At 38.0% G+C, this 13,044-nt stretch overlaps 1 long non-coding RNA gene across 1 annotated transcript in view; it reads right to left on the bottom strand.

The window, feature by feature from the left end:
• Positions 1-13,044, bottom strand: part of LOC115483357 — a 54,017-nt gene that overhangs the window by 8,542 nt on the left and 32,431 nt on the right. Inside the window, exon 4 of the long non-coding RNA XR_003944322.1 lies at positions 9,709-9,752. This is a non-coding gene — a long non-coding RNA (uncharacterized LOC115483357). The remainder of the gene's footprint in view (positions 1-9,708; positions 9,753-13,044) is intronic.

Raw genomic sequence — 13,044 nt, forward strand, 5'->3', positions numbered from 1 at the left:
TAAGATTAAAGAAGTTCTGGGCAAATGCGTCAAATTCAAAGGAACTTTATCTGTAACTATTGAACTTTTTGCACTGAGAGAAATACGAGGTGTTTGAGAGCAATGAAATTGAAATGTTATTTGAATAGGCTTTAGCTGTTTAAATAATAAAAATTGTTAACTTACTTTTTGGAAAGGAAAACTATGTTAAATTCTTAACATTATTGCATTAGCTGCGAGAGTATGAAGAGACTGTAAATTAACAGAGTTTATAGAGAAAGAGCATAACACTTTATGTTAAATGCTTAACATTATTGCCAGCAGTCATATTTCTTAACAGATTATAAATTAAATTGTCTAATGCAAATTTTTTCATGAGAAAAACTTCAGCCATTACTTTACATTCTTAGCTCAAAGTTAGATCATCTTCTATATATGACTAAAGGTTCAAACTTTATTTGAAATACAATCAAATAAAGAATTTGTCATATGATTTATGTAGCGCCCAGCCCTCATATTTTATAAGGTGTACACAACTATTGAGGCAGTAGCTACTTGGAAGTGCAATGTCTGATGTCCATTTTGGCTGATAAGACAGGCAAGACAAGGCAGGCAGACAGAAGGCAGAAGTCAGTGGACAGATTTTGCATGGCAGTTCTTTTATTATTTTTTCATATTTTATAAGCCCTGCAAATAAACAGAAGAAAACAGACCAGAACAGAGCAGAGCAGCAATTATCAGGGGCCATTCAGTCAGTCTGTCAGTGAATCAATTGGTCAGTATACAAATCAGACAGCTTGCCAATCAGTCAATATAAGAGTAGCAACAAGAACTACATGCAAGAAGCGGCTGATAACGGGTGTGTGTGTCAAGCAATGGAAATGGATTTGAACTTCGCTGGAAGCGCCGAGTCCACATATCTGTACGAGTGTATGTGTGTATGTACATAAGTGTCTGCATGTATCTGTATTGTATTGGCTGCTTATCAGTTTTGGCAAAAGTCGACATACACACACACACACAGAGAGTGAGAGATGTTTGTGTGCGTTTGAAACATTTCAAGCATTAAATGCAAAAAAGAATCAGAAATAATTAATAGGAAAAGTAAAAGGCGCGATATAAATTCGTGTATATGACTACTTGTTGTGCGTCTGTGTGTCTATATGAAATTTGATTGCAATGCAGGCAAGATAGGCGAGATGACGTCAGAGAGGGTGAGAGAGCGGCTAATAAATGTATAAAATCGCTTAATTATAGCGTCACAAAACTATGAAATAATTCTAATCAAATATTTTATATGAAATATATTTAATATAAATATACGTATACAATAATATATGAAATATACGATAGCTTATATATTTAATATATTTTCTTTTTATATATTTATTATATTTAATTGCAACTTACATCATTTACAAAATTCTCGAAAAGTTCCTGTTTTCTTTAGTTTTTAATTGAGCAAAATTTTATCATACTGTGTTTAATTTTTGTTTATTTTTTGGTGTTTGTTTTTTTCTTTGTCGTTAAAAATGTCTCAAAAATAAATCATAAAATTTGTTTTCTCAACAATTGTCACAAAATGTTGCATTTGTATTTACTCAACTTGACATTTATTTTCAAGTTTGTTTTTATACTATTTATTTTTTATGTTTATTTAGCAAACAAACAGAATTGATTCAGTTCTTTCTTTCATTTATTGTGGTTTGTAAAACAATTTTCAATTGTTATATATTTTTTGTCGTAAATATTTATAAACAGAATTAGAAAATTGGCAAACAGGTCTGCTTGACCAATGGTTTGGGGCAGGGCGAGGTGTTTAGTAGGCGGGGGCGAACGTTGGACGGCGAGCGCCTCGCGAAATAAAAGTTAAAAATAAAATGTTATATTTGTTAAACGCATTGTTTTTATTTTTATTTTTATATTTATTTATACTGTAGTGTATTTATTTTTGCGCATTCGAAAAAGTGTATTTTTGGAAATAGATACGTCAAATTGTTTATAGATTGGAGTAAAAATAAATTATTGCGCGCGGCGGCATAATTTGCCTCATGTGCAGTTCACCTTTTATTATTATTTTTAAATATATTTATTTTTAATTTTTTTGTTGATTTCTGTTTTTATTTTTTTTTTTTTGTGTTTTGTTGCTTGCCCCCTAAGTGAATGAAACAATCGCGCAAGAAAACGCGGAACAAACGCGCAAACGAAACGCGGAGATCTGAAACCTAAAGAAGCGGCGTTGCGAACGCGTACGAACGTACTGACGGATACGCAGACCCGTTGACGTAGTCCGCACGGCGCACAGACACACACACTTACACGCACACCCGTACGAACACACACGGTTACACATACGTGTATCTATCGGTATCGGTATCGCGCTCTGTCTACGTAAATGTTTGCTTGTGTGCGTGTATGTGTGTAACGAGCACGGTTACGCGTGTGTCCGTTGCAGTGAGGATGTCGAATGAATCTCGTAACATTCGTTTTCTGGCCGAACCATTGAAGCCAGCACACACATACACTCAAAGCCATACACACTCATACATGCATGGACAGCGCTCTGAGTGGGCAAAAGCTTACCCATACTCACACACCCCGAGCACAGGCGGCATTCTAACGGTTTCTGTGCTTGTGTTAGTGCAACAGATTTCGGTTTTGTGTAACAAAATATCCCACACATACATGCTCACCACGCAGCTCACTCGCACGCTCTTGTTAGCGCCCACTCTCTACGCTATACACGCGCTCTCTCACTCACTCAGTCACTCACACGACCACTCACTCAATTGGTGCGCTGTGTTTGTACTCAGGAGCGCGCAGGCGCTTCGCATCTGAATCATTTCTGCTCTGTTTGAGTTTTCACTCGCAACGAAAGCAAAAGCCTCCGTTTGGCCAGAGGAGCAGGCGCAAACAAGAAACATATGGTTTTTGTTTGCGCTCACTCATGCACACACTTACACACACTCATGCACAAGTAGGCAAACAGCCGTTCGTTCTGCTACTGCTGCTGCTACTACTTTTGTTCTTGTTGTTGTCCGTTTGCGGGAGCAACAGTTATTTTTCCCCAAATTCCTTTGCGACTCACTTCGACTGTTACGCACCTGCCTCTCGCTCGCACTTTCGTACTGAGCTTTTGTATATTGTTCTCGCTCTATTGCCTGCTCATAAATGTTAATTATCCATTTTGATGTACAGCTGGGCCCCCTTGCTCTTCACCTTTAACGTAAAATGTTTCCAGCGCGTCGCCTTGGATTTTCCTTCTTTTTTTTTGTTACCGTCCCTCTGTCTGTCTGTCTGTTTATTTATTCGGTTCTCGTTTTCTTTTTCATTTTTCACTTTTTTTCTTTTCCGTATCGAACCGCATTGTCCTTGCTTTTTGGGGGCCTATGTGAAGTGCTTTAGGCTGCTTTTAGGCCGTTTCCTGCTTTTGCTTTACAACAAAGTTGTTAACCTGCGTTTGGCAGTATAACAAAATGAAAAAAAAAACACACACACATCATTATAACAGTAGCACAGTTTAAATAAATAAACCCTTTGTCAAGGACATGCTGCTACTTTTATTAAATGGGAAAAAGTAATTCAACTATTATCAATTGACCCACAGACCGCAATTAACCCCTTTTGCCTAGGCATACACACCTGAAACAAAAGCTCAGGTAACAAATATCCTTAAATGCTCTGGCCCGCTACAACCAGCCTATATAATTTTAAATTGTTCCCAACTAATGACTCAGCAGTTGTATTATTATCTACTCGTGTAGCTTAATATAATTTGACTGTTCTATCAAGGTGATTAACGTGCTATATATAACTTGACAACAAAATGAAGAACTCCCCCATTTGACCTACACACGTGTTAAGAAGTCCACAAATAGACCATAATTAACTTGGAAAGTTTATTCTCAACATTGTTATTATAGTAACTCAGCGTTTTGACCATAGCTCTTAACTATTTTGTGGTTAACCAAACGCTTTAAAGTAGGCATCGAGTTTTGTTGTTTAAAGATTAACTTGAGCGATAGAGTATAAACTAAGGTGTGTAAAATGTAGATGGTCAATATGTAAAGGTTTCATTTGCAGAGTGCAGACAGGAAATAGGTGAAGGTAAAATATTTGAATGTTTGAACACTTAGATTTTATTATAAATTCCTTCATATTATAGATACTTAATTTACTCTATGTGCCTCAGTCTATATTTTAGCATAAGCATCTATCATGTATAGATTGAAACCACATCAAGCCTTTATATTATATTTTACTACTTAATTCTTTTAGTTCAGTGTAGAATCTTAATCTTCAATGCATAAAATACTGCATATTCAGGACAATTTAATTTGCTATTGATAAGATGTGACGATATTTAGCTAAGCTTCTTTATTCCTTCAACCTCAGCTCAGTAATGTTTCAGATTTGTATTTCTATCATTCATAACCCACTCCTAAACAGCACAACAAGCTTCTCATCTGCGGCATATCCATTGCAAATTCTATCGCCTCATCTGCTCTGGTTCTGCCTCAGCCAGCGTCTCTGTACCTGCTGATCTTGCAACGCACGAGGCAGGCTTGCTTTATGAAATTTTAGTAAAAATCACGCATCGTCTTTCAAAAGAGCGCAAAGCAAGTTACAAGTTTACGACTTGAGGGGCGCCACAATGTTGCACATATGGCAGCCGCAGCTGCAACGGCAGCGGCAATGCAAATGTTGCATTTGACCTCGAAGCAGTGTCGGTTGCATTTGCGGCATCTGCAACAGCATGCGTTTGCATGTGCGTGTGTCCTTGTGACTTTTAACACCCTGCCATCAGTGGCTGGCGACAACTGCCAGAGTCGCCTTCGCTGCCACTCTTTCAGTTTCAATAAACGCCGTTGGATGCATTTCGCGCAACGTCCGTACCACGTCCCTATGCTGAGGCCATGTCCATGTCCAGAGGCAGTTCGCCGTAACGTTTTGCTGCACACACATGTGCAACATGCGGCGACACATGCGCACTCTGTGGCAATGTGTTGAGTCCGACTTTGAATGCGGCGGCCCCTGGCATCGACATCGACTACGGACGGCATCGGGCACTTAAACGCTTTTCCACAGTATTCAAAATTCATCCTTTGCGCTAAGCGCGGCTGCAGACGATTTCTCTGTCTCTCTGTGTGTGTGTGTGTATGATTGTTGTTGCTTTAGCCACCACGCAGAGGCGCACCCCAACCAAGACTAACAACAACAACAATTATCAGAGCTAGTTGCTGAAGCCACGTGAAGTTCTTGTCGCTTGCTGTTGTTGTAAACGCTGCGTAGGTAGTTTCACATAAAAATTTCATTCAAATCGCATTACTTTCAAGTGCAGTCGAACAAGAGGCAACTGAAGTTGATGATAATGATGATGTCTTGCTTTCAATGTAATTTCACTAACACGAGTTTTTACCAGCAACTTTTACTCTCTGATTTTATACGGCAAAAGATTTAGATGGATAGCCTCAGGAGTTCTTGAATATATCTATGAAAATATAGAAATTTCTGCGAGGCATTTAGAATAAATACATGACTTTGAACCAAAGCGGAAAAAAGCTTTAAAGAACCTTAGAGGCACATTAGGTATATCTTTCTAAAAATCATAGAGAATCCATTTGTAAACTTAGTATTTTATGTGGTAAGGGGATATATAGCGTACTTTTTTAGCTTTGATATTCCTAATTCCATTTTCATCTATCATCTATCATCTATCATCTATCATCTATCATCTATCATCTATCATCTATCATCTATCATCTATCATCTATCATCTATCATCTATCATCTATCATCTATCATCTATCATCTATCATCTATCATCTATCATCTATCATCTATCATCATCTATCATCTATCATCTATCATCTATCATCTATCATCTATCATCTATCATCTATCATCTATCATCTATCATCTATCATCTATCATCTATCATCTATCATCTATCATCTATCATCTATCATCTATCATATGAAAATTGCCATTCCTTACCAAATTTTTATTTTAATTCATAATTATTTTCATATTTTCTTCCTGTAATTGCGTCATTAGAACGGCATTTCACCGCTCTTGAGTGATTTGTTAGAAAAGCCTTTTCGCATTATGTTTTCCTTCGACAGATTCTTTACAATTTCCATAATAATACAATAAGACCTGGCTTAATGTCAATATATCTCAATACGCTGGGCAATTTCAGTTCCATTTGACCAACTTTTACTGTTACAGTGCACATAAAGAAGCAGCGACAAAAGCAATTAGGCTCGTAATTACTTCGGCCTCTGTGTCAAATTGAATCAAAAGCTCGGATGCTGCAGATTGAAGAAGATACCACCCCCAAAAGGATCGAAGCATTAGCATTGCCTAATTACATTTCAATCGCATGTCTTAAAAGGCGCTTAAACTCTCAATCGTTTCATCACAAATATGAACTGGGGCGTGTTCACAGGGTGTGTGAGACGGTGTGCAAGGGTGTGTGTTTGGTGTGTGTGCACGCTTTGAGTGCAATTTAAATGTGATTAGAAGCTGGTTTAAGGACAATGCCAACCGGCATATAAAATAAAAGCCAAATAACAGGTAAAAGCAGTAAGCTACACGTTCGACTGGCAGATACCCTGTAGAGAACAACATAAAAAAATAATATAATGATTTTCTATATGAAATGCAACTTCTATGTGTCTTAAGCCCAACCCAGACGGAGTTAAGTTACATATATTGGGTAGCTATATATTAACTTCAAACTTATAACTTAAAAGTTATAGCTAAATGAACTGTCTTTGTATAGATTATGTAGCCTTTGTCTCTAATAGAAACTTCCATTCTTTATTCATTAAAAGCAAGTACTGTCCTCTCTATCACTCTCTATCTCTTTCATTCTATTTTCTTGATACTTCTTTAAAATCTTAATGCAAATTATAGTTAGATTCATATCATGAATAGTGTGGTTGCTTTCTCATTTATATCTTCTCTAGTTTTTCATATTTCTAAGAAAATTATGCAGACTAACTCCATAGATAGCTCAAAAATATTAATTAATTAATTAACAGAAAATATTTGGCTCTCTCTGTCTCTGTCTCTTTGGTTTTTATGCTTTTTGTATAGATCATTGACTGGTTAGATGTGTGAATACAATAAGCAAGTGCAGCATCTATGCTCCATCTCTCTCTTTCTCTCTATCTGTCAATCTCTCCATCACGCTCTATCTTTCTTTCCAACTCTCTGTTTTTCTATCTCTTGCTCTTTTTTTCTTTTTTCTTTCTACGTAGTCTTATTCCCTATATCTCAAGTTCTGAAAGATCACTGAACAACTCTATATAAATATTTCTACTCCAAGATAATCAATATATTGTGCTCCAATCCAAGTTCTCTCAACTCTACAAATCCAATAACCAGAGCATGTAGCCACAGTTTGATCATATAATCATTCTTTATACTTTATTCAGATTTCCTCACATGCCTTGCCTGCAGCTCATTATACCCCATTACCCGGCCAGTCTTAATATGTATATCGGTGGCATGAAAAAGCCACATAGAAATTATATTTTCTTAGACAACAAACAAAAATGTTGTCTTCGTTGTCAACTGAAGCGTTGCTAAACGTACAACACGGAGGCACACTCGAAAGTGCCACCAAACCTCCGCCCCGGCAGACCCTGTTCTCACGTGCCCCCTTCACTTGCTGCGGCATAAATACTCCATGGTTTGTTTCGCTTGCCGGAGTTGCCTAATCTAATCAATTTTGCTCAATGCTTTTGTGCTGTTGCCCGCCCACGCAGAGGAGCGCAGCACAGGCAGCCGCTGCCGCAGAGCAACAAGAGGCAAAGCAGCCTGTCAGCTTCAATAAGGCAACGTTAACATGTGTGTGTGTGTGTGTGTGTGACAATCAGGGGGAGGCTGGGTTGTGTTGGTGCCGCGTCAGCTGAGCGGGCGGTGAAAGCATTTCACTGTTTGCATCAATGATGAGCAGCGTTGGCGGCGGTGGCAACGGCAGCGGCTGCTGCTGCCATGGCTGCTGTTAAAGTGGCCAGAAAACGTGGCCATGACAGGTAAGGTAAGCGTGTCACACACACACACACAAACAGTCTGCCCACACTTACAAAACCCTGCTCTATTATTCTGCCCCATTGTTCCAGCTGCAACTGAATTAGTTAACAGCACAAAAATTTTAACTGCTCAAGAGAATTACGTAGAGATATCTAAATACATAGTGCAAATGCCGAAAGGTAGTTTCAATGTTAGTGCCACTTGTCTCTACTTTTAGCCGCATTTAAACTCATTTTATATATATATATAAATATATATACGTACGTTTATTGGCCAATCTTTCAACCCATTTTGTTTCCATTGGGCCATGTGACAGCGCGCAAATGGCAAATAAAAGTTCTCTGACAAATATTTCATGCAAATGCTTTGGCAAGGACACACTGCACTAAAAAAGGTTTATTCTGCCCACAACCCACGCACACACTCATGCCACAAATTATAATTGAAATGGATGCCGCACACACAGTCAAAGTTTATTGAGCTGGAGGACATTAATTGATTTGGACACGCGGATAAGTGATGTCCTTTAACGGTTTTCCGCCAACCAAAAATGTTTCTTCATGCAATATTCATTGATAGCTCTTGAACGTGAAACGGTTTAAATAAGTGATACATATATATATAGATATATATATTCATTTTGACAATAATAAAAGTCTTTTCATGTTTCGCTCATTAGTTCAAGGGCAAAAGGGAAAAGTTTTCAATGTAAAACAGTTTCGAGTTCCACATAAATTTTATACTAATTGCTTTAATCAAAGTTTAAACATAAATAGATGAGTTACATAAGGTACTTGAAGAGCTTGCAATATTTATTTTTAATATATAATTCCTAATCGGTTGCATAAGCTCAAACCACACAAAAAGCGAGCTATTTGTAATTCAATTTACTGAACATGATTAGAGTGAGTGAGAGGGCGAGACATGTGGTAATCATTCTGAAATCAGCTATATAGCAGGCATATCAATCATTATGACGATGCTATTTTGCTTAGCTGTCTGTCACAGCGATATGCACACTCAGGTAGACAGACAGCAAAGAATCGCACAAGTAGATATACACCTGTATGCGGTAAGTAACGCTCACAGAAACTTTAACTGTTACAAGAGCTAAGTGTTGGAACGAGAAGGAGAATAACAGAGTGAGAGATGGCAAAAGCGAGAAGAAAACACACGCATCGCTGGGCAAGCTAGCAGTTAAACAAGCAGAGTGGGAGTGAGAGAGATAGAGCGAGTGAGGGGCAAGTATGATACTTGGGCACACATTGAAAATTGGCATCTAGTGGGCGGGTGTCACACACGCACACACTCACACCTACATACACACACGCACTTGGCAATACTTGCAATCGCATCCTGTTGCCCATCGTCTCACATAATATATATGATATATATTTTTAATGTCTTTATTATGTTCCATTGAGTGTAAATATTTTCCTTGTGAACAAACACAGCACGCACACAGCGGCTGAGATAGGGAGACTTTGCCGTGGCTGCAGCATAATACGCAGCACGTGCTCAGCGTTTCAACTTAAGCTTCAGCAATACAACAACAACAAAAACAAGAGTAAATAACATGAAATAAAATAAAAAACTTTTCATTTCTCAGCTATAAGAAATGAAAACTCACAGCGGAAAATGAAAAAGAAAACTGGGAATTGAAGAACCTCTACGCACACTTACCTTATTAAAGTTTTCCTTTAGCGAACAGGTACAAAAAAGTTTTGCTGCAAAAACAATAAAAATGTGAGAGTTAGAAAATGAAATAAGTTACGAGTGTCAAGAAATGTATAAATGAACGACTCACAGATGCTCTACAAATGGCTAAAAGATAAAGTAAAATGTGTACATGAAATGAGTTAACTGACTAACAAATACCCTATAGCTAGATAGCAATAAATGAAAGTCTCTTTAACTATATTAAGTAACTTAATAACTCAACAAATTTCGAATATATCCTTTTATAAATACAGTTTTAGATTTATTTTAACTCTATATAAATATATACAAGCTCTGATATATAAATTTAATTATAATCATAATTATATACATATATATATATAAATGTATATATATAATCATATATATGTATATATATAATCATTTAAATAACTATCAAATATAAAGAATCCATTGAAAAGGGAATTCAAAGTTATATGATTTTGTAAAAATGTATATAGCAGGCGGAAAGAAAGCCTAACAGACCAAATAAATTATATGTATTCTTGATCAGGACGATGAGCTGAGTCGAACTCAAGCGACTTAATTTTGATTAAGAAAGTCCAACTTGACTGAAAGTTATTCAACAAATGCTAAAGCACATAGTGAAGCCCAAGCACAGTAAGCAGGGTGCGTGTGTGTATGCGTGTGTGTATATATAATTATATGTGTGTGTGTGCATATGCTGTTTGCCTAGCATGCCATAAAAGAAGCTTAGAATGATTGAAATATTAATTTTGCCGGGTATTAGAAATACGGGTATTTCGCAGTCTATCACTCCCGACTAGAACCCTTTTAACTGTTATCAACTGAGTTTATAGGAGCTCAAAAACAATTTCTACCTGCTACACAGGTTTCTTCACTGCCCATTTACCTCTCCCCTTAACTCACACAGAGTATCCAAAGTCCAACGTTACTAAGTGAATCAAATGAATACAATAACAGCATTTAAGCACATTCTAGCGTCATGACAACACTGGCGCAGCCAATTAATCTTGACTGTCGAAGCGTTTTGAACGCCCCCAACACAAGAGCAGGAAGAAGCAGATGGAGGCAGAAGTAGCGGCAGCTGAAGCACGCGATTTATGACGATCAGTTCAATGCACACGCATTGTCGACTGTAACCTCCTGCAAAGAGGGTAGCGCAAGCCAATCAGCCCAAAAAGAGTTGAGCAGAGCCCCCCCTTGAGCCGGCTTAGCTACACACACAGAGCACTTTGCATGAGTTCAACTTGGCGAGGGGCATTTGTCAGCTCTGCGCAATGCCAGTTTAAAGTTGAAAGGATACCATAAATCTTGCCAAGCAACTTGCAATTCACAATTCTCAATTCGCAATCGCACTCACAGCTCACAGCTCGGAGTTCATGACGAGGCGCAGTTTGACAGCCTTGGCTTTGGCTTGTCTCGTTCCATGCCAAAGCCAGCCAGAAAGTCAGACAGACGAGCGAGCGGACATGCATATCTGGTATTCAGCATTCGTTCTGTTCTGCACAGCATCAGAAACAGCATAAGAAACTTGCGCATTGTTCGTATTAAGACTGATGTGGCATTAGGGACATTAATGTAACAGCTTCCCAGCTTGCGTGCGTTGCTTTGTTAATAAAATATTCATGAAATGTTAATAAACTTGATGCAAAGTGTATGCGTCTCTGAGCTCTAAGTCATAACATCTTTAAATTTAGCATCTTTACAGATAATTTGTTTAGCTATGTCGATCCCAACGCTAGCTACAGCTAGAACAGCAGCAGTAAAGCATATCTAACAGATTGCTCTTAACAGCTACGTAAACTGTTAAGACTAACAGCATCCTAATAACATATGCAGCAGCTGTAATGTAATACTAACATATATGCTTGTATAATGCATATATAATCTATATATATACATATATAATTATATGCAACATTAAACTGTGGTAGCATATGAAATTAGCTTCATTCAGCACTTTAGACAACCTTTATATATATATATAAAATATATATATACATACATAAATATATATATTTATGTACAAATCAATTGCCAGCTGTTGTTTCACACTCTGCAAGCGTTTAGCGTGACGTCAGTGGCTCAGCTGTTGATGGATATTTTTATACACAGCTCAAACCAAATCCTGCGCACATTTATGCATATATAAAAATGTATGTATATACCTATATATACTTATATATATATATATGTGGGTATATATAGTTTTTGCTCAATCAGCTGTTGGTTTTATGTAAATGAAATGCAAGGAAAACTATGCTGAAAATCAAGCCAAAAAAACACAGAAAATAAGAACAACATACGCAACATGTGTGCACAATTTGTTGTTGCTGTTGTTGTTGTTATTGCCAGCATGCAGCACATGGCAGCGCCTCCAATTCGGCTCGTCAAATGAACCGTATATGTGCCAAAAAGTCAATGATAGACAAAATACACACACACACACACACACATAGACAGAGAGAGCGAGTTCTTATTTGTTTTCCCGTTTACAGCTTCCTCTTGTCTGCCACCGTTTCGACATAGCTCAAGTATGCACATCCTTTGGTCGCTTCCTTGCATAGCTCAAGTGGCTCTCCCACTCTAGTTAAAATGCATTTTATGATCACGCACATGTGTATATATGTGTGCGTGTATTTCTCACCTCCATTGCGATCAAATCGTTGCTAAAGGGAGCTATGCATATGTACATATATAAGTATTTGCTGCTTATGTATATATATATATATATATATTTCCTTTGATTTTTGTTATTGAGCGCAACTACAACACGTACGTATATATATGCTCATGTGTGTGTGTGTGCAGACACAAATGTTATTGACGTCGCCGTCCGGGCAATGTCTGTCCCGCCATCGAGACGGAACCGAGCTAAAGCAGAGCAGCAACAGAGCAAAAGAGCAGCACAAACGACCGAGCGACCATACGTTGACTCAGGGATCGGCGGCTGCTGCTGCTGCTGACTGGGTCTGGGCTGAGGGGGCTGGCTGATGTTACCGTTAAAAGAAATGCAATTAAAATGAATCTCTAGACCCCTAAAAACTTCAAGCAGCAACAGCAGCCGTAGCCGTAGCCGTAGCCGTAGCCGCTGCAGTAGCGGAAGCAATTAGTAAACTGAGCAGTCTTCCACATATAATCCCATAGCAAATCTCTCTGGCCCAACTCACGCGTGCTCTACGTGGCATTTGGCTGTAGGTAGCATTGGGGAAATGCACTTAAGCAAATACACATAATACATATAAACGCACATACATATTCATATGTATGCATGTAGTCGCTGTCTGTCTGTGGCATCTTTGGCTACGCTTGCCT

The sequence above is a fragment of the Drosophila hydei genome, unplaced genomic scaffold, assembly GCF_003285905.1.
Source record: "Drosophila hydei strain 15085-1641.00,03,60 unplaced genomic scaffold, DhydRS2 tig00008122-arrow-pilon, whole genome shotgun sequence".
Classification (NCBI taxonomy): Eukaryota; Metazoa; Arthropoda; class Insecta; order Diptera; family Drosophilidae; genus Drosophila; species Drosophila hydei.